Here is a 23,456-nt window from a genome sequence, read left to right on the forward strand (position 1 = left end):
TTACCATATTTTATAAAGGAGGAACACATGATCCATATTCAACAAGAAGCAATTATATAAGAGACCATCGTATAATTCTCAATATGGACACTATAGGTGAGCGCACATAATTCCAGTAACGATAGTTAATTAGTAAAAGCTATTCGGCTGCCGACGACGATGTATGACATAATGAAAACAGTAGTAGGAACGCCACAAGGAATAAGTGATGTTATTTGTGTTGTCCTTATCACTTAACTCTAGTTGACCCAACTAGCATAGCAGACCAGGCTAGCAGGCTTATGTATGTATGTACTTCATTCCATTAATAATTCCATCCGTCGCCGATCTTGCCGTCTATTGCTGCCTAGTCAGGCAATGGCCGCAGCCATCCGCACAGCACTGAAGAGTGAGTAGGCGACAGGACATGGGCCCGTGGTCGAATAGCGGTGGTCGTCAATTAGAAGCAATCATCAGTTTTGTAGCCGGTGTCCTGTGTAGCTAAAGTAGCCTGAGTCTGCCACCCTGTCTTGAGCTGATCATTTGATAGTTTGTCTGCAAACTGATTTATAAAAGTAAGCAGAAAAAACCTGCCAAGCGGGAAGGATAGTGCGGCACAATCGAGGGTTTTTATTAAACTGCGTCAACGCGATTATTTGCTGAGAACTAGAGGGTACTCGAGTGGGAAGGAAAACAATCTCTTTTTGGGTCTGGAAAACTACAAGGTTTTGGGCAATCTAAACAAAGGTAGCCCAATCAAAAGGTAAGAAACCTTCAGCGCGGGGCACTTCAGCTACAGAAAACAAAATGATTCTATAGATCAAAGCAATTGAGGTCTACATGAGTATATATGTAAACAGCGATACATTTACTTAGCAAGGTTTCGTTTTTCATCCTTCTAGAGACCACAGGAGATATACAATGCAAGCCGTAACCAGCATTACTGCACGCTCCGCTTATTATAACAACCTGTTTCATAACGCTGTGCACGGAGTAGAAGGGCAGTCCTACAAAATAGCAGATGTTAATCGACTGACATCTTTGCTTGGCGGTTTTAGCATTAATTTGTAGCCAAAACTTGAGGTGATATCTAATCAATCACTTCTTTCACAGAACACCAACATATAATGATACGATTCGAAGTCTTGGCACCTTTTGTCAGCCTTCTTCTGCACTGCTGAACTAAAAACACTCGATCTCATTGTGAATATAGACTGTGCTGAAGTAATATTGCAGAAGCTACCAAAAACTTATTCTGGCTGGACATACATTGATAGATCGGATATTTGTTACGTAACTCATCGCAGCAATTAGTGCACGGGTCCCCTAGCTTTTTATTGGCATTGATCCGTTTGCAAGCGGTCGGTAATCAACGAGAAACAGGTAGACAATTGAACCGTTTATACATGCGTACCATCTACATGCTGCATGGGTGTCGTGCTACCTATGACATTACCCGTTCTCAAATCGGCAAATGGATTGACTTCTTGGAAGTGAACCACGACTGACTTCTGATCGCGGATATATGTAGATATGTTGATTTCAGGTTTACGTATGAACTCCGCAAGAACAGCGACGGCAGCAGGAAAAGTACCTGGTAACTTTTCCCTTCTCTCTCTCCCACAGCCAAAATTCCTCTTTCTTCCCTTCAGCGGTCGCTTTACATCAGAAGCATTCACTAGCAGCGCACTACAGGATCCAATCTACGTGGCGACCCCTTCCTCTCAAGTGGCGGTAAAGGCTTTGCAAGCGTTGACGATAATGGTGGTGGCAGTAGTGGCGGCGGCAGCAGCAGCAGCAGCAACTTGCTGTGCAATCGCCTGGCGGTCAATTATTGACGCCTTACCCTGATGCCGAAACGTCTCAATAGACTTGACGTAGGAACAGCGCATAGGAGATGACTGCCACGACGTCAGGGTCGCTAGCAGCTAGAGCGATAGCAGTAACGGCCAGGCCGCTTGGCGAAGGCTGGCGGAGGAGACGACAGCCACGGACTAGCTCAGCGAGTTTTTCCCGCCTGTTCCCGCTTGTCTTTTCCAGAAGTAGCAGTAGGGGACTAAGGGTTTACTTTTGTAGAAGACACACCTCAGTGAGAACCATCCGCGGTCTGCGCTGTGCGACGGAGCCGCTATGCTGATGGTCGTGCTCAGCCTGCAAGCAGGATTCCATCAGGATTGATTTATCCGAAGGCTGGCCATTGCCAGAACGACTTAACCCCAGCGGTGGTCCCGGAGCTACCGCACTATTCCACACGCATGCCCTCCAACGAGTGCGAGTGGAGGAGGCTGAGAGTGGGATCCAGACAGCGGGCGATGGAGTAAACTGAACTCTGTGAATGGACGTAGGCTATGCAAGCCTATCTCGTTGCAGGCTTCATAAAAAAAGGGATTTGTGCAATGTACTGAGTTGCTCGGTTGGTCAACACACCTGTTCCTGTGACCTGTCCTAGTCTACCCCTCGTATTGCCAGTATAGTCCGCCATCCACTCACCAGTTTTTAAATAGACAAGTGTAGCCAAACCTTGTTAATCATCGTAGGTCGAATTCTGATTTAGAATCCTCAAATGATCTAAGTCGCGCAGGTTCTTCAAAAGCCGCAAGAAATCCTAATATAGTCAGTGTTTTATATTTTTTTTTATATACAGTTTTATATTAAGCACGTCAGGCATACGGATTGAAGATGCGCGCTCAAAGTGAACCTAGTTGACAGTTTCATTACTCTTTACTATCCTCTAGAAATTCGCTAAAAAAATTGAATTATAATTTTTTTTTTAATGAAAAATCCAACGAGACTAGATCCGTTGTCGTTCAGTAGATCCATTGTCGCTCGGGTAGGTATATGGTCGGAAAGGAGAAATAGAAATATGACAGGTAAGGTGAATGTACCTTGAAATTTTGCCCATATGCCAACACACTCCAAGTTGTTGTGCAATACACTAAAATCCCGATTGTTCTCTATTGCCATCATGTGATTTCCTCACTATAGCGATGTCATTATGTCTAAGTACTCTATAACAGAAACGGTCCACTGCTTTCAAAAGCAGATTTTAAGTAGGAGAGCATCGGGCTAGTATATCAGCAAAGATCGAGCCCAAGCGGAATAGAACGTATCGCTTCAAAGGTTCGAAAAGGATATTGCAAAAACGTTTAATGGCAGCTACTGAATACTTTTTCCACTGAACGGGTCATAAACCTTGCGTCCGAAACTAAGAGAGTATTGTCTGCGATCCATTATTGGTTAGACACCTTAACACATCGAAAATGATGCCAATTATATATAAACAATAAATTCTGTTATCACTAACCTCTACGCAAAATGGTCTACCTGAACGCCACATATGGATATGATATCGAATGAAAATACAGTACTGTTTAAATTACTTGTAACAAATGCAAATATTACAGTAGAAATTTACGACCAGGTATACGTACTGGGCTATATAGCCGCCCAAGCGAAAGGCGACCGACTGTAAGGTACCTGCCGACGATAAAGCTAAGCTGGTTTACTTTATGTTAATAGCGGTGGTAGAACTGCTGGAAATATAGCTAACATCGCACAAGGATTGCTCGATTGATTGGGAACCGCTCTTAGCGCAGTTTGTCAGAAGGAGGCCTAGGTGATAGTCTGGCGGAGCGCAAATGATCCTCAAAGGAACGGAAGTGGCTAGTGAATCAGGTCGTGAAACGAGCGCGTACGCATTTGCACGAAGGAGCTCGAATTTGGTTCGATTCCTAGACCGATGCAAGGGAGAGGTGGCAAAGCTTTAAAGCGAAGGGATACATACGTTTTCCTCCGGAAGATTACAGAGAGACTGGTAAGACGTTCAGCAAGCTTCTGAGCGACGAATAGTTCTTGCTAGATAAGTTGAACTGCCAAACTCGAGTTTGGAGTGTTCCCAAGTAACGTTTGGAGAATGGTGACGACAACTTCTTACTTCGACGTCCGGGTCATTCGAAACTAAATTCCTGATACGTGTTTTCAAGAGCGACCCAAGTAACGAGGTGATACAAATTGTTGTCGTTAAGGGCGCATCAGCGCTGGGCCTCTAGGTAGAAAGCGTGTTGGTCTAAATAAAGCAAAAATTGGCACTGCAAAACTTGGAAACCGCCAACTCGCAGGTCCGCCAACTGGAATACCCGCCATTAAAAATACCACTCAATGTATCGATCATCAACTAGCCAGCCTTTAATGGGCAGCAGTACTGCGGGAAAGATGGGAGATCAATGGGTCCATTCTCAGCGAAGGTACATCATGTCGGACCTGGACTGGTCCGACATACTTTTTTCCGTTTGAAGACATGAGTATGTACGCACCTACGATCGGTGCCGGTTTATGGAAGAAAATCGCAAAAGTACGTTTCTGGCAATGAGAGATCTGCTATTGGAAGGAGGTGAGCATTGGGAAGTGTAAAGAGTCAGTATGACTACGAGTACTACCGGAACAGCAAGATCTACTACAGGACGAAAAGAGGTCGTACTGTGTGAACCAGTGAGTTCGTATCCGACTGCGTTAAAAGCCGGAAGTTGACCCACTGGTTAATCGGTCTGAGAAGTAATGAAATTTCACCCGAAACTTGCACGAGAAAAGATCATGGAGAGGTTTAGACAGCGTAACGTAAAGTTAGATCCTCTGGAAGATAAAGGATAACGGTCGCAAAACGTGCACATCCGCCCGATAACTGTGAGGAATTTGTAACAGATGCAAATTCTATAACACAAGCTTACAAACAGAGATATTTAAGCCCAGAGCGACCGGCTGTCAAGCAGCCCTTCTTGCCTTTTTAACATTTTGAAGTTGAATTTCAGGATATAGCGAATCGATGTTGAGTACGTCAACGTCTGCCGCGGCCGTCTTCCTAAGCGAGAATATCCCACAAGCAACACATTATCGGATCAACAGTTCTCAGCAATGACTTTGAATGAACGGTTACAACCGCCGGATTGGCTGGGTGGCTGTTGCCTGTGCATTCATTCCCATCAGTAGCGACATTATCGCTCGTGGCGTTAACTAAAAGCACGGCTCTGTGTCGCCATCATCGTGGCGGGGAATTGCGTCCGTACAGCTTGCTAGACTCGTCATTAAGCGTTGGTACGGATCCCAATGCGAGATGAACGCATCCTATAGCAAACAAAAGAGAATCATTGCAGATGTGATACGATGCAGCTCCAGCTCTGCGTGCCACTCTTTTACTACCGCAAATGCCAGGATCTCAATAAGGCGGATATCCCTGTTGCGGCCTTAGTCATAAATAGACAAGCGTCTGTCATAAACTGGCTTCAGTTAGCTTGGGAGACAGAACCATAAGAATCGTAGAACCATGCGGTGAGTGCTACATTATCAAATAACAACAAAACTGGAGCCCAACGTTAATCAACTTGTAACTTTTGTGATTACACTGCTCATTTCACATATCCTTCATGCAGGGAATTTCCACTAATTCACTACTTACGTATTGAGTAGCTAAATCGAAAATCATATATATTCCTTGTTTTATGGATATGTTTTAGTTTTCTTGTGTGGGCTTTTTTTTTTTTCTTTAAGAATGATCTCTAAGAAAACAATCGTCAAATCTACTGGAATATCTATGGGTTGCATCCCACACAACTATTAAGCTTAACTCCCTTACAAAAATGCTTGTTTAAGAAAAAGTTTTAATTACAACAAATTCCAGTTTGTCCTAACAGGCTTTTTCAAGCTTATCTTTGTCTTAGTGAAGAGTTTAAGGCCCTAGATTTACTGCAATATCGACCTATAGTCTTCTCCATAACTCATAGATTATCCTAATAAACGCCTTCTGTATTGCCCCCGACTTTTCGAAATAAGTACGTCATGTCACATCTCCTCCTCACAATTTGTGTCTCGTAAAACAGGACCACAAACAGGAAACCTACTTAATGTTCCGTTGATTAGACGGCAGAATGTTTCGTACCTACAAATGTCTAGGAGAGCTATGAGAAGATAGTCTGACCTTAGCTTTTTCAAAGGACATTTGTCTGACGTTGTACGATATGCGAAGTATATCTCGTTAACTATACAACGTACGCGTTTCCAAAACATTGGCTCCTACAATGGTAAGGTAAGTTGTTAATATTCTTGTATCTGTTTATTATCGACTTTTCGGGCTGAAAGCTCATTTCTCCGTGTAATGACTCACAATGCTGTATGTGCTCTATATAAGCAGGAATAATCTAGGAGTAATCTAGGCTAGACCCGTTTTCTGTCGCGCATGCGCTTACCACTCGGCTTGGACGCATTTGGGTTGCCAAATATACAAATTGGGCATGGCAATGTCTTTTTTATGTTATTAATGGAATTGGCTTTATTTTGCACGCCACAAGTTGATAGCTGGCACATTAGTTTATAGCAGGAAGAAGTTTTTTTTCGCAATGTTTTACTTGTTTCTCTCATTGGCAGTAGGATGGTGATATATACACGGTGCTTTGTGTTTGGTCGAAAGTTGTTACAGGTTCGCAATTACGTCCAGTTATAAGATTAAACTAAATGCTAGTGACGTTTGTTGTTGCCGTCGTTGATACTTCATTCGCCTACTGCTATTACTGTTACTGCAGGCGCGCGGCGGTCGTAGCTAATTGTTGCTGACTCTGTCGTCAGAGCCCCTAGAGAGATAACGGATTACTGCTGCTGTACGTGCAGTGCTGTTATTCACGCGGCCTTTACTTGGCGTATCTCGAGCACGATCCGTCAACGCGCAGTGCGGAGCTACGACGTTGAATGCAGTAGTTGACGCTTCTGACGGGTGTCTCCGTGCTGCTTGTGGAGCGGTCTTTGCACACTACCCTTAGGAACTGCGTTCCTAACGCTACCTCTCTACCCCCTCTGTTTCCCCTTCTCACTCCCAACCGGCTGCCAGCATGTCGTCTACTGTGTCAGTCTTGTTGTTACCCTACTCTGCACTGCCATTCGGAGATGGCACTCGGAACAAGCAGTAACGAACAGACGGGCGCGCCACATCTCACACGTCACTTGTTGCCACTACCTTTCCGTGTTCCGAATAACTATTTCACTATTAATCAGCCATTACAACGGCCAACTTCACTGTACATCTAGGAAATAAGCGTTTTAGCCATTTTGGGCAAAGTACATCTGAGCGCGTTTTTCTCTTTAGAGCTGGTGCGCATGCAGACAGGGGCCCACTGTGCTGGTGAACGCATCTATGAAAAAAAGCATTAACTCAAAACCTGAGTCTTCTTAAAATTCATATGTTACTTTTAGCTAAAAATAACTGTATCGTACTTTTGGCAACTTGGGCATACGTTTGAGCAATGAAACAGAGTGAGTATAACATTTATTGTACTGCAACTGAATTGATAAACTCGACCCTTGCGACACTAGTAGATTGTAGCTAGATAAATGTTAAGGCAAGCAGAAATCTATCGATTCAAAAGAGTCTGAAGCTTAATTTAGACTTCATAAATTTCTGAATGTGTTCGTTCCGGCATGTCCTTGAAAATCTGTAGAATTTTGGCTTGAAAACGCCAAATCGCAGCCCTTAGATACGGAAAACGCGTTAACAGGAATATACATCCAGATAAAGATTATTCTCCACAGCAGCTTTATAGGACATGTCCGTTATATCGACGCGAAACGCGTCACGTTACCTGAAACGAAGAATAAATGTATTTTTAGACCATATCCTGACTACAAATTATACGTGGGCGTATTTTTAGCTTTGACTTAACTAGAGTAAGTTAATAATCAACGTTTCTTGTCAGTTTATTGTGCTATCTTACTTTTCAAAACGAAGCAACGCGCAAAAATCATTATAAATCTTCATTCTATATTTGAAGTAAGGGATCCAGTCGCGGAAGCGATGCCTGTGTGACATTCAAATGTACTTTGTACTGGACTTTGTACCGTGCCAATCTCTCATTTTTTGACTGCTTCCATTCCGTCTGCGTGCAAACTAAGTCCACTAGGTCACATTTGAGTCTGTGAATTAGTTTTGGATATTTTAATCAGTCATTTCTCATCAAAAAGTTCCTGGTTCCGTGATATACGTAAAATATCTAAATTGTAATAACATGGAGAAATTGTAAAATTGGTTTTTCTGCGTGTATCGATGACCCTATGCAGGCCCTTTTTCCTGCTGTTTGATTCATCGCATTGTTGCTATGGGGCCCATTGCTTCGCCAAATAATCGTATCTCAGTTCAACTAGTTAGCTTTTACTAACTGGCTAACTACATAAATGAGTGACTGGCCGTCTATTCAGTTGTCTCAGACAAACGGCATCATCGTTATTTGTGCAAGTGATCCAGAAGTCAGGCCGAAGCCCTATTTTTTGCATTTGTCTCTCTGCTTACTTCCTGTCTAGCGACATGATCTTTTGCGTTTCCGCCAGAAGTAGCATGGCAATTTTAAACCCATATTTTCTAGCTTTGCTTCGTAGTCGTCCTATTAGTTTTGACGGATCCAGGACGGATCCTAGTATCCGGCCCTCGTCTAGGAATCATGTAATTAAATGCTGCTCTTGTAGGTACAACTAGGTTATCAAGAATTCAAACATAATTTCTACAGCTCCAGCCTATGTCCAAATGTGTTTTTCTGATACAAGTTGTCCTCGACTGGCCTCGCGGTCAGTTAGTGTTGGTTGATTACTGCGTAAACCCACTGTTGTCGCCCGTGCCCCATTTTGCAGCCTTTGTCCAGCAATAAAAGGTTTTTCCTTGCTGTTTTCCTTGCTCTAGTAATAGGAATAGGGGAGGTGTTACTGAAAAAGGTAAAAGCTTTCATTTTTCGGAATTGCAATTGTGTCACAATGCACTGTCAGAAACGTCAGCTACTGCTGCGTCCGCCGAAGTCACGCTTCGACGTGAGTCGAGGCCGTACAAAAATTTAGTAGTCACATACGCCTGCCCCTCTAATGTAAAGCGTTTGGTGAACAACGTTCACTCACGTACATACATAAGTGTGCGGCTGCCGCGAACGTCGACTGGCCTACGACGCTGCTGCATGCGGACATAATCCCCCTTTCCGCTGTCTCGTTAACCAGAGTCGTCTAGACGATGGTCGGACGTCTGAGACAAACGTCGCTTACGACCGTTTCCTTTTTTTTATCCCGTCTGATCCATTCCAGCCTATAATCCCGTTGCTTCCTATAGTTTCGTATCGTAGCATCCGGACCCATTAAACGGTGTAACATGCGACGATTCGTAAAAACATGGGTGCTGATTACGAACGTTAAATTATACCGCCAACGCTAACGATAGCAGCGCGAGACAATCTTCAGCGGAACAAAGCGTTAAGCAGCAAAATGCACGGGCCACGGCTAGTAAGCAAAAAAAGGAAGTTGTGCTGCGTTTTCTATTCGTTCCTGGATCAGTCAGAATAGTTGCCCCGTTAGCAACAAAGCTTCGATCATATAGCATCAACTGCATGCGCTGTCTTATCAAAATCGAGCATCATCCTCTCTTAAAAAAAACACGTTTCTACGATACATACGATGATGTACAAGTATGCGTGCAACGTAACGCATAGTCACATACTTTTTTTTATTTGCTTCGTGGTGCTATTATACCTTGCGAGATTTTGTGGGTTCATTTGCTATTTCATGTGTTTACCGTTATAAGACAAAAGGAAGGCGCTAGTAGTGATTTCTTCTTGCGTAGCTGTGATCAACGATGTAAGCATACCATCTTCATGCGTCTCTATTCTCTTAAATTTCTGCCTCACGAGCTGCTTCTTGAATTTTTCTCGTGGTATATGTGTGTGTGTGTGTATTGGCATTTTCCAGTCATGCGTACGACCCGCTGGCAGCGCGATTTGAGTGCAGGACAATTTGATCGACGTTACCTCATGACTAACTACACATATAGGAGAAAAGGCACCAAGCGTAAAGAATGATTCTTCGTTTCGCTTCTTTTTCGTCCCCTTTTTACCTACAGGTGCACCAAGCATCTAGCGATTGCTGCCGTTCTATCCACTATCGGAATTCTTCATAGTTGGCCCTCATTTTGCTCAGTTTGCTGATTGTTCATTCAGTTCCCTATAGCTGTTTTCCATCCCCTCCGTCCTTCAGCCCTGCCTGAGTCCACTTTAGCTAGAATCATTGACAAATCTCACAACAGTCAATACACATCACTCATCGTGGTTGTCAGACATCAATCAACATGATATAGTTGACGATAATGAAGATAATGGCGCGAAGGTGAAACAAACATTGTACCGTGATTTAGTTAGCACTGCCTGATTACGCATTTTCTAGAAGAAATGATCGCGTGCAAATAACGTAGCACCCAGTTCCAGAGACAAGACATTGCGGGCAGAACACAAACCGGAGAAATTGAGGCCTGGCTGACAGCCAACGAGGCTTTACAACAGGAGAACTACAATAACGAAGCTTATGGCGGTGACGATAATGGTCGTGACGATGTCCATGTTGCGTGTGTCTGGCGCACCAACGGATATCATCAACAACACCTTTGCCAACAGCGGCAATATTAACCGTCATCGGGATAGCTTCAATAATTCCACAATAGCTATATAGTCGATCGGGCCTGAGAATCATTTAGAACCTCATTAACTCGGCAGTTCCTCACTGGCTGGCTGAATGACTGGTTCACCTCTGCTGCTACGGCCGAGTATCGCTAGCGGTAAAAGAGCCGAAAAGAAAATTACGCATCGGAGGGGAAACAGTTGTTGACTAATTTATAGCCGTTATTGTGATTCAGTTCAATCCAATTTGGTCTTTTCTTTTGCCAATTTTAAAGATGGCCTCGTGGGTGCCTGTGTTTTTCCCTATCCAACAGCGACTACGACAAGCGTAGGAATAGGCGTACAACTGCGGTAAAATTATTCAATCGGAAATAACAGCGCCAGCAGCAATGATTGCACAACATAGGCGTCTACCATCGAGTTAGGTTGTAGCATGTAACGATGACTGAGACTACGCGATCACGTCATCTATTGCGACAACAGGAATAACAGAATTATACTTGGTGCTTTCAACATGAAAGTATGTCTATATTTTTGTGAGTACCAAACGATGTTGAAGCAAACTTCGATCGCGGCCATAATAAAAACAACAATCTTTTATTGAACAGTAGGGTCTGCGTATTAGGTAAGAAAAGAGAACAGATAGATACAGCTGGGGCCAAACACAGACAAAAATAAACAGACGCAACTAGGCACAGATCGACAAACACGCTGACGTACCCAAACGTCGTTCGCTCCATTATAGAGCAACAATGACGTACGCAATGAACGTCAAACAATAAAGTAACGCAAAAATCGCAAATGACTCGCTGTCTAGCTGTTGCTTCACTAACGTGCGAATCGCAGACTGACTAAACCAGCTCAAAGGATCTTCTAGGTCTTCGATTTTTAGCTTCAACATGATACCGTGTATTCTATCTATTAATACATTCTATGATAAAACACGGTACGGGATCTCCTAAGCTGTTATACATAAGACGCACATTGGCTAGTAAACTATCATACAAGATTTACGCAGAAGCAACATAGATTTTTGTAGTTTCGTCGACCTGTCGTTATGGGTATAGGTGGTTGGTATGTTATTTTATGGAAATTTTTTCCTCTTGCTTGCTTTCATTCGAGGGAACGTATCTGCTTGCTCGCTATAATAGTACAGGAAAATCAGGATATACAGTGGGGAAGTAGTACGTTAAACGCCCATTACCTGTAGACAGACAAACCTCAGGGATACCCTCAACACCAATAAGTGCGTTCGGTGCGGCAATCATCATATAGTTTTTTTTTTTTTTTAACAACAAAGCCTATCTTGCGTCTTCTCCCGTTAAAAATAGAAAGGTAAATGGGAAGAAAGCACCAACGAAATATATGACTGAACGTAAATAATGTAGGTCACAAGAGGTAGCCCAAACTGCCAATTATCTATAATATACGCGTCATCCGATTGTTGCTGGCTACGTTATTATGATTCGTATTCCAAAAAAAAACACTAAATAACAGCGGCAGTTTAATTTCGTAAAAATGATGACTGGTGTTTAAATCAGTTTTGAGGACCCGGTTCGGGTTCCAGGTCATAATCGTTAATTTTTTTTAAGTAGATAAATTACTGATCAGTGCCTAACTGCAATGTATTTATCCTTGACCCAGTTCACGATAAACCATTTTTTTGTGAAGTTGGGTTGAAACGCAAAATATATTGTTGTATTAGTTTTGTTCAAATTGGGATTGTCTCATTCACTTCGCGGCTTTTTTATGTGCTTCTTTTTACGATTATATGCCATCTAGCGACCACTAAAGCTATGAAAAGACCTATCAATTACAACGAGTGTTTAGCACAGCGTAAACTAGTTCTGCTTTGAAAGGAACGAAGTTTAGGCAAAACAACCATAAAGAAAAACAATGACCTTACTTCTGATATATAAAAAAAATAAAACAGTTTCAGCTTCGATGTATTACGACAAGTAAGCAGCCTATCTTAACAACCCGAGCAGATAGTTTCATTCTTATATAGGAGATTTTATATATATATATATAAATTTCTTCCGAATAGCTTTGATCTCCGTCTATGATTATCAAACCATCATATTTTATATTAAACTCTGCAGTATATGCCATATGTAAATACTCGATGCGCCCCCACGAAGTCATAATTCCTATTTTGTCGTTGTCAGTTCTAAAAATATCGTTTCGTTATACCGCTGTTGTTATATTAGGTAACCAAAAAAGCATTTGTTTCATTAGCTAGACATACCGCGCTTCACAATTACGTTCAGCGCAACGCTTTTCTGCGAATTGGTCCTCGTTTTGCGGATTGAGTCACAAATGTAACATTGAAGCTCACTTTTGTACTTTGTTGCATAAACTTGACAAAAGGAATTTATAAACTAACATTTCCCAGATTTAGGTTTCGAGCCTTACCCACTTCATCGCACTAGCAAGATGTGTAGAGCGAAGGACCTAAAAGTAGAATATATAGGTTTTATCCATTGTTTAATGTCATCTAATCGTGCTCTCTAGTTTGGGGCTAGAGATATTTCACGTGAGAATGTAGATTTTTCTCGTAAATGATTAGGGTTGGATTTTTCGTCGCCATAGATCCTAGGCCGGTAAGAGAGGGTATTAGTTAAAAAAAGAAAAAAATCGTATTCAAAAAACCTTTGAGGAAAAAGCAGCCTGCCGACATTTTCAAGCTCTCGTAAAGAGCGCCTGCAAGTAAAACTGCAGGAGGTGGAACCCTGTCTTTTTTCGGTCGGCCAAAACTGAAGACCCGAAGCTATGCAAAGCTATTATAAAGCGACAGGTGACGGGTCGCTTTGCCTCTTCAACTGATGAAGGCATAACTATAAGAACTAAAGACGCCCGTTTTTCTTCGCTTCACTCTTTTTACGTTAGATCGGTAATAGGTAAATAGACTTCTGTAAGAATTGGGTGACATCTCAAGACGCCCATTCAGCATCTCTTCTGATCCCCGAAGGCGGCTGCTTCAAAACTTGAGGTTGTGCCGATGAAAACGTGCAGCTTCACGATGAAAAACCAAGATGAAGAAGCGAGTACGCGAAAGAAAGAGCCACTTTTCCAACAAGAAAAAATGCTGCTTATCGTGTTGACCGTGTATTAAGAAGTATGTTGTATATAGTATTCTTGCAGATCTATATTTATGTACTTCCGATCTCTACAAGTGGGCATTATACAATATAAAAAAATTCAATATGTTTTATGAAAGATATTCTCCTGATAGAGCTGCCTGCTGTGCGAAGCATGTTATTATAACTTCCTGTAAATCGTCCTAATTATGGATACGGAAATAGAAGCTGTATATATATCTAAAGGTAAAGGATTCATTGAACACAATATGCCCGCACACAGATATCACATCTCACTACGACTGTCTGTCTTACTGTTTGCTTGGCTTAGTATTTTTGCTTCTAAGTGCTCAAACAGGGGTCGGACACATAGGATTCTGATTGCTAAAAAAAAATTATCTTTAGGTATCTTTAGTGCCTTAGGAATGTTCTCAAAACGACGTCAAAACCTGCGGCAAAATAAAAAAGATTGGTTTAAAAATCACCTGAGCAGAGATTCTACACCAATAGAGTATTCATCGCTCTGTGCTTATCATAAGCTGGTTTTGAAACGGAGTCCAATCCAGGAAGGATAATGCTGGCGTTCAGCGAGCTTATCTGACGTTCTCGATCTCCCATTTTCCTTTCCGCACCAGAAGGGGACTGAAGCCCAAAAGGTTGCAGCTGAAGAGAGTGCGAGGGTGAACGAGGGATGAAATTCACAGGCCTCCTGCTGCTGGCCTCCTTCATTAGCTTCGCTTTCTATGCGTTGCAGCGACGCGGGTATGTCACTGTTGCTTCCGCGTCCGCCGCCACACTCTCCTCCCCGCCCACGTCCTCCTCTTAGCTCGTTGGCCCCTAGCAGCTTTTTTCTTCTCCTTTCTCTCTTACTTTGTAGTCTCCTTTTTATCCTGATCCACTCCATGTCTTCGTTCCCGTTGTCGCTTAGCGTCCCTATCCGAGTCGCTCGGCCTCTCTTAAAATATTGTTCCCCATCTACATGCGAGGTAATGCTTTTTATTCATAATAACACATGTAACTATACGAGTCAAGCCGTGTCCTGTCCGTCCTCTACCAGAAACTCGGTTTCCCTTGTCCGTCCACCTTTTTCTCGATTTTTTTACCCTAGCAAAGCCTTGAGGCCTTTGCTGTCTTTTTCTCAGCCTAAGTAAAGTCAACCCAAACAACGATGAAGACACGATGGTTTTATGGGCTTTTCTTTTATTTCGCCTTGCCTCATTTCAGTATGTAACGTCTGGCGACGTCCCTAACAGCCGCCGTTTTTAATCAAAACTTAGCCAAATGAAGTGGAACGAATAAAAACTAGAGCAGAATAAACACCGTAAAAGCAATGATAATCATAATAGCGTTAGTCTAACGTGGAAATGACGAAGGAAAAATGTAGGAAAAACTGTTTCGCACTCACGACGGAACCGGTAAGCATTGCGCCTTGCAGCGTAGAGGTCACAGGCAACTTTTTAATCATTGAAAAGTACCCTCAAATGACCGCATAAAAAAGCCATTTACAGGAATTATGGACGTTTCTGTCACTTGAGCAGGTATAGCAAGGCCTCGGTTTTTACCTCAGTTTGTTAGTAACGCCGCCTTGTCAGATCAAGATATCTGTTTACATTGCAATAGATTAGACTGAGATTGTCATCCATTCCGAAGGGTAGCATCTTCAATTCTCATAACAGGATAACAGATTTAGCCCCATAATGTGCACGCGAAAGGCAGACACACACACACATATCCATACACGACAGATACATGCCTACATGTACGTCAATGACACCCTTCGGAAGTCACTCTTTTGTCCAAAGTTTCTTAATTATTCATTTAATTTAAAGTTATCCACGTTGAATAATTCGATTCATCATCTAACTTGCTCTAAAAACACGGCTAGTATCGAGGACCTCACCGTTTAGATTTTGGTGAATTACCGTTTGACCCTCTAAGCCCTCCGCCCTCGACATTTCGTCGAGTAGTATAAGCTACTTAGTTTCACAGCTCCAACAAACGAGTCGCTCTTCAGATAGACCGTATCAACACCACAGGCATCCTACTATTTTTTGGCATATACTTGAATTAAATAGTAAATAATAGTATAAATAATAATAGGTGAAAAATACTTCTTAGGGTATAATGGCTATTTTTTTTCCATGGGTAGCGACGAGCCCTATGCATAATAAAATTCGGTAGATGTTTAAATGTTCGAAAGTGCATACTGCTCAATGTGTCATAATAAAGTCTGTATATTTTCCAATCTAGGCAGCGATCGTGCTCGTAATGCAGCAAATTCTGAGGTATTTGAATTTAGGCGGGGTGCAGTAGATGTTTTCATATTTGTCTGTTTCGCTTTCGATTTTCCAGAGTGGATAATTACCATTGTAATCTAAAATTGAGAGGTATAAAAATCCTCACTCAGAACGGATTTCGAAAGACAGAACAACTACGGTTTAACCGCAAGATTACGGTTAAACTTCAGGTTATATTGATTCGTATCGAATCATTATGGTTAGGACGCGTGCGTCGTAGCTATTTAGGATAGTTAATAATACGCCATATTCAGTAGACGGCTAGAGTATCCTCTTCGTTCAATTACTTGTTGATATCGCTGACAGGCTACGTGCGGTATATGCAAGCTTTGAGCAATATATTACAAGCATAAAACGTTTTCTATAGAGTGGTCATCGCAAGCAACTAACGTTCTAATGTATATGAAAAATCCGATATTTTGGGTCAATCGTCAGTGTATCTCTGATTTCGTCATCCTGGCCGGAAATTAATGACTGAGGAAACTACTTCGTTTCCGGAATGACACTCCTCTCCAAAATCCGCATTGGGCCTAAGTATCCCACGTGGCTAGTGTCAATTCTGGGTAGTACAATTGATGCACGAAGTGATGTTGGCTGTTACAACTATCGCAAACAACGTACATATACGACACGCTATGATGTCCACTCTCTGATAGGTAACGTCCGTGGTGGTCAATCGGCTCATTTATAGAAAAAACAGCTGTATACACATATACGTAACATATGCAGGGTCATCCCTTTCACGATGTTTTCCCTTCAAATTGTGGTAAAGGGCATTCATTAATCGTTTTGCTATGTGCAATATCAAAGCAACATTATAAGTGGGAATGCCTGCCATTATATTTACTTTGGAAGCCACCTGCAAATTTATTTACAAGCTCAAATCAAGACATGCATTGCTTTTAGTAAATAAAGCAATAATTTAATAATAATAATAACACCTTTCGATTTTTTTTGTACAAATAGGACATAATTGGTAAAAATTTACGTCAGGTGCATTATTTTTGCTCCCTAATAGTGAAAGGCCTAATCCTTACACTCTGCACCTCAGAAAAGCCTCAATGAAATGTCCAACGGCGTTCAGTTATATATGTCGTCGTACGGGCGCCCCGCAGAAATGTGTGCGTTGGTTTGACTTCCCTTTTAATATATCGTTTACAATTATAATTTGCAATGGCAGGCAATACTAGTTCATTGGAACTACGTACTGTCCAAGTTAAACTTTTTAAGCGAAAAAAAAAAAAGTCGAACAGTTCCTCGCGAAGGTTAACGTCAACAGTAAACGGTTACTTGAACTTCATAAATCTTCATAAAAAGAAATCTTGTATTGGGATACGTAGTAATTTTCTTTGATGACTGACCCAGCCAAATAGAGATGCGATCTTCGATACCTCGTAGGCTCATACACCTTCGGCTCAATAGTGTAGCAAACATATTATACTTTGTGCTGAAGGCTTGAATGCACTCGGATGTACTCATATATTGTATTAACTGCTTTTCCGTGCGAACTCTCCACGAGTCCCTAAGGCGAAAAGTAATTGGTACAGACCCACTAGGTTTTAGGCTTCCTGCTTAAGACAGCACAAGGAAATCCTAGAAGACGCACCATATCTGTCTATCTATCTATCGGTATATGGTGCCGTCGTACCTTAGAGATTTTCATCTACGTTTCTTGGTCAAGAAAACCTAAATAGCGAACGGGAACTTGAACAATCGTTAAACTATGAGAGATGTAAGGATTGGCTTCTACCGGTGGCCGTCGTGATAACCGTAAGTAATGGGTAGCTGGGTGAGTGAGGAAGTTAAAGCGACCAGTGCCTATCTATTTGTCTGTCTATACAAAAAGTACGAGTAGCAACAACAGCATCAGCAGCTGTGACAGTCGAAGTAGTTTTGGTGGTGGAAGTCGATAGTAGCAGTAATAGTATAGGGAATGGGATCTGGAGGAAGAGAGCGTACTTTTTTCGTCAGTACGGCTATCATTACTATCGTTAGCCCATACTTTCTCTAACCTGCGACCATACCCCAAGAGCAGATTCGGTTTCAAGACACTCTCGGATCGCGTTGCAGCCTCTTCGGAGGCCGTGGGCAAAGAGGGCCTGAAAGACGAGTAGTACCATTTTCAGCAGCAGTGGTGGTGATATCGGCGGTCCGCAATGGTAGTGCTACCTACAACAACAATGGCATCAGCGACAGCAGCCGGCAAGCAATAACAAACCACCTGCAGGCACCGTTCGTCAACGATAGACCGGCCGACCATCTCGAAGGACAACAGTAACGAAGAAAAACGCAGTCGTGCGAAAGGCGATGAGGACAGACTGTTTAAAAATACGTGCCCCGCTCTTCACCTCCTCCCCGGTCACTATACAGACTTCCGCTCGACCAACTCCTACTTTTTCAAAAGCCGACTCAATTCAACCTTTCCCCATTTCCTTTCAAGTGATTCAATAAAAATGATATACTTGTACATTTAACAGGAAAGTACTAACCAGACTGAACCCGCTGCTGTAATATATTGACTGTCCGACTTTTAAAGAGGTCTCCAATTTGTATCGAGCATCTACCAGAAAGAGTTAGTTTTTCAGGTGAAGGGGTTACTCTATTTGAAATTTGTTCAGAGTCCATGAAGAATAAACACTCGGAGACTGTATATATATATCTCTACATGGAATTTTGTTCGTACAAATAATGTAATATCCGTTGTTATATAAGAGCGCATTTCTTACCTTAATTAATTAAGGACACAGTAGATTTGGCTCAAATACGAGGCTTAACGGATATGAACATTTTTTCCAGAGCTAGTCATCTGCTTGATCAAGCGTCTAGTGCATGATAGTTTACCCCATATGTAACACCTGAGACAGAAATACACAACTATTTAAACTTTAATGGATACTTAGGTTTTTCGCTTTCTTGCCGTATTGCCATTGAGCATCGTTATCCTGTTTTGGCTACACTCGACTTCTATTTAAATTTACTGATAACAGGGTTGTGGATTCTAGGCTCAACTTGTTCATATACAACCTGCATTCGCGACTAGAATTCCCAATTGCAGGCGCTCTCTTCTATAGAACTTGATAGAATATATTGAATTGACGAGTAAGTGTCACCTTATTTCAATATTCAAGGAAAAACACCCATTGTACAATTGTACACACATGAAAGCGAAATAGCATAGCCATACCTAATGGCTCGGCAATATCAGACTCGCTTGTCTACCCTTTTCTTGAATGACGCGTCGTATAGAAGAAAAAAACGCCAAGTTGGTTAGGAATTGGAGGTTTGTAGTGGTGACGGTGTCAACGAGAAGGGGAACAAAACAACAAGAGAACCAGGGGTCGCCGTCGCCGCCTGCTACTGAGACGAGGATGTTTGTCGGCGGCGTAGCATACCGTGATCCCGCCAATGACACCCCGCGCGTTGCACAGAATAACAGAGAGGAATGGACAACTCCAAAATGTCGGCCGACTGGTCGGTCAGCCGACAGACTACCAGCTGGCTAACTGTGTCACCCGAAGTACCAAGCGCATGGATATTTACCGACGATGAGCAAGGTGGTGCTGCTACTCTTGTTGAGGCCTGCTCATAATAAAAGGGTAGCCGGCGTCAAGTCATTCCCTTGACTCCGCCCTATTTTAGTACAGCGAACGGCGTCGCTGACTGCGTAACGCTATACTGCACTGTACAGTTGTGCCGTGGTGCCGACAAACTTATCAGTTTAGCCTTTGCGCTACGACACTCGCTTGCGCAGTTACTCATACATCTGTTCCCTTCCAACTTAGCTGAGACCCAGCTATTGTGACTCTGTCTGTATACACTGTTTACACCGAGCCAAATATCCACGTTAGTGGGTGGCGGGCTTGGGATTGAGAGGAAACAAACGATGGGCTGAGAATGTTCATCAGGGACAGTGACGAGCATAATAGGGTAGAGAAGGCAGGTAGTGTTCTGACGATGGTTGCCACTGTGGACATCGCGGCAGCCGCTGCTACCATCAAGATTCGTTGGAGATAGATAGAGCTTGAGATGACTGCAAGCCAGCTAACTGCGGAAAGCAAGGAGTCATTATATTACACATGCACTATATCCGTGTGGAGAACGAAGAGGAGAACAAAGTTATAAAGCGGAGGCTTGCCCTTATGTTAAGGACATTCACAGAGGCCTTCACCGTCGCACGGACGATCTGTCCCGGTGCCACCCTGTGTTGTGCTGTTTGACGTGAAGGCAAAGTTAAGTCAACTTGATGATGCAACGCATCTAAGACAAATATAAAGTAAATGGCCTAGCTCGTGGGCTCGATTCGGTCTGCATCATATTACTAATAGTGTTGACATCGCTGCCGATAGCAACCTGAGCGACTAGCGGCAGTTCCAGCAGTTAGTTTTCAATTCAACCAGGTAAACAGCGAGAGACGTTAGATAGAGTACTCCGAAGAAACATTTGGATGTTCTCATTGCAGAGTAACACATGAACGATCGATTTCAAAATTTACCCTCGATTAGAAAGTCGTGACATTTGTCCATCAATGTTATTGTGGGACGCCTCAAACAGCTTTATTGTACCTTCAGCCGAAATGGTTCGTCTGTATTATAGCAGCCTCAGTTTACCGTTAAGGCTAGAGCAAATTTAACCTGTACGGTGAGAAAAAATCTACACTATGGGTTAGGCGTATCTGCTGCGACAACAGCACCGACATTATCACAAAGATTTTTTTTTTATACTAATCGAGCCCTAAATCCCAAAAGGTCTATTGAATCAGCAAAACATTTCCCATAGAGTTTTCGACACTGAAAAAGGTTTTATAGGGCAGTATAATAAAAATGTAGACGTTTAACCCAGTTACTTGATGACCAGTATAAAGCTGCAGCTAGAAAATAAACTGTATTGTTTAATTAAGATCCATTATGTCAGAGATTGGCCATCCATGAATAATATTATGGTGTTCATTAATATAACTCACCATTGCGAGCAGTATATTATATATATATATATATATATATATATATATATATATATATATAAACAATATTCTACCTAAATTAAAACTAAATTTAGGTAGAGTATTGTTTTTGCTGAATGAGCGACGTAGGCTATATACGTTTCTGCAGTGCCAAAAGCACAGCTTGTATGAAAATATACAGGTTATTATTACGCAAGTAGGAATATTGATAATCATCTATACAAACGTTTTTCCCATGCGGATATTAAAACGGTTATTTTTTTGTAGTTAACGGAAGAAAGGAAACGTTTTTGTTGCACTCCCGCATCATGTCAAAGCGATACCCAATTCTTGCAATAGGTTTAGTCATCGTCAGGATGTATTATATTTTGTGCGCTTCAAAAGGGACCGCCTTAGCAGAACTACATTTCAAACTACGAGATCCCAATAGCAGAAGTCACTTAGCCGTTCAAATGATGATCATGTTGGAAGCATACAATTGTAGGTTGGATTATGTTGTGGTCAAACAAAAGACATAAACGTGTTGACGTGGCTGATGGTATTGCTGCTGGTGATCGTATTATAAGCCGTTCCTTCAATTCTTTTCTTCCAGACGGTCACCCTGGTCCTGTTTGGCCCACTTCTGTAAATGGATTGCTACAAACAAGGCAAGCCGGCCGAGAATTGGCCTGCGTTTGTTTGTCAAAGCTTCGTGCGTACCGCGAATGAACGCTCGTCGTCGACAATTAAGAGCCGACTAATACGTTTGCTAAGCGAGAACAGTACAGCGGCCGCTGTCGATCGAGTAGATGTAGAGCGTACCCGCGGCTATACGTAGATTATTTGTGACAAAGCAGGAATTACAAACTAGTAAGCCATGTAAAAATTATGCAGACCCAGATATACTGCCTGCCTGTTCACTTGTCTACTGCTGTTATTTTCAAGCTGAATCGAACGAAAAAATATTCCGCAAAGAGGATATCAGGTATACTATGTACGACGCTATGGGTGATATTATGGACAGTGGTTATAGAAATCCCGGCATCGCTTTGTCACTTAATAATAACAAATCTACTGCAAAATTGGAGATTTACTTGAAAACAATGTTAAAAAATGATAATTGTAATAAACGCAACAAAAATGTATCATTTTATAATAAAACTGGATGGAATAATGCTGGACGCCTGAAACCAGATTTAAAATGGTTCATATTCGTTAAGGTCTTTCTTAGCAACAAAGACTAAGGGACACATCTCAATCTGTACCTGAGTCCATAACCTTGAAGGCCCTCCCGGCGGGACTGGAAGTATAGATGAATTATGGCTTGTGCTCCCGGGGGGACGTGCGCGTAACGGGTAAGATTAGTTCTAAAACCCCAACTAACGAATTGCACAACTTTCTATACCATTAAAGAAAATGCATAAATTCACAACTACAGGCCTACACGATCAGATTTTATCGTCCTGAGGCATATTTCACTACCATAGTAGTACTCGTTATCATCGAAGTAACGCTCTATCTGATCAGTATAGTTGATTTTTACCTTCTCGTAATGGCGGATTCGCAGATCTTTGGTCAAGAAAGTCGTCGTACTTTCTCGACGTTCACCGGCAAGTCGGCACACGTCTCAGGCGCGTGCGCATTGACGGGCTCTAATTCATACACCTCAGTGCAAAAAATACCGCGCCAGAAGCCCACGTCTAGTTTCGTCACCATCAGGGTGTCCCCGCCGCCGTCCACCGAAGACTGGATCGTTCACGCGGCATACTTGATGCACTGCAAATGGTTCTTTTGATGGCGGGTATTTAGGACCCGCACGAAGGCTTTCCAGCTTCACAGTGGCAACATAACTGGAGTCTGCCTCCCTAGCTTACCTTGCCTTAACAACCGCAACACCGACTCGTCTTTGGGAGTAGCAGCAGGACCCGGTATTCCCTCTTTGTTGGGCGCCTTTCGGAAAAGGGATGTCAGGCTCCTCTGGCGTATAATCGCAGATCCCTCTAACTAATTCGGCCTAGGAATCGATTCTTACTGCTATGATAAAATAGCCTGCTATTCTTCGAACGTTAGTCAGGAACACACTAAATTCAAGCTTGATCCTTGGCACACTCCACGTCCCCGCTGTAGCGACAAAAAACAGTTCAAACGAGCCGGTTTTTTTTTTTAACAAACAGAGCAAACGAAACGGTCCATCATTGAAACCACTTCATGTAGTCATTTCCCATGCACGCGAGTCCAACCACACTCGGGACGTCCCTTGCAAGTATTCTCGCGCTTTTGGTATCATCTAGGCAACAGACCACCCGCCATTTTTATCGAACTTCGTTGTACTTCAATTTCGGCGCTTACTATACAGTTACTCAGGCGACCTGGCAGTCGGCTGGCGTTACCCATTTGACTACAGTTATCAGAATTAACTACAGCTTTGCCATTAACGTGCAGGAACGAGCATTTCGCCATCAGTTGCTCTGATCTCATTCACTTGCGATCATTACAATATATATATATATATATATATATATATATATATATAACTTTATTGTTAGAGCAATTGCTAACAAGAATTTGTTCATCTGCCTTTGTAGATTTTTGTTTTTTTTTTCCTTCATACGAGTCGAGCGTAAGCTTCGCTATTATTCGGCCCTGTTCTAGACAGGCAAGGCGGCATAAATTGAGCTGAGTGTTATAAAGGCATGCTGTCTCACAA

At 42.4% G+C, this 23,456-nt stretch overlaps 2 long non-coding RNA genes across 3 annotated transcripts; one reads left to right on the forward strand and one right to left on the reverse strand.

Annotated features, from left to right (window-relative positions):
- The first annotated feature begins 2,631 nt into the window (after nucleotides 1-2,631).
- On the forward strand, nucleotides 2,632-21,931 carry LOC111265148 (uncharacterized). 2 transcript variants are annotated; one of them, XR_002683303.2, is made up of 4 exons: nucleotides 2,632-3,793; nucleotides 4,785-5,301; nucleotides 5,850-6,055; nucleotides 21,363-21,740. It is a non-coding gene; the product is annotated as an uncharacterized LOC111265148 (long non-coding RNA). The 2 variants fall into 2 exon arrangements; XR_015312958.1 differs by having other exon boundaries at nucleotides 3,404-5,301; nucleotides 21,363-21,931.
- On the reverse strand, nucleotides 21,876-23,185 carry LOC147752853 (uncharacterized). The gene is made up of 2 exons (XR_015312959.1): nucleotides 22,293-23,185; nucleotides 21,876-21,933 (listed from the first exon to the last, which is right to left on the reverse strand). It is a non-coding gene; the product is annotated as an uncharacterized LOC147752853 (long non-coding RNA).
- Between the last annotated feature and the right edge of the window lie 271 nt (nucleotides 23,186-23,456).

The sequence above is a fragment of the Varroa jacobsoni genome, unplaced genomic scaffold (genome assembly GCF_002532875.2).
Source record: "Varroa jacobsoni isolate VJ856 unplaced genomic scaffold, vjacob_1.0 scaffold_937, whole genome shotgun sequence".
Classification (NCBI taxonomy): Eukaryota; Metazoa; Arthropoda; class Arachnida; order Mesostigmata; family Varroidae; genus Varroa; species Varroa jacobsoni.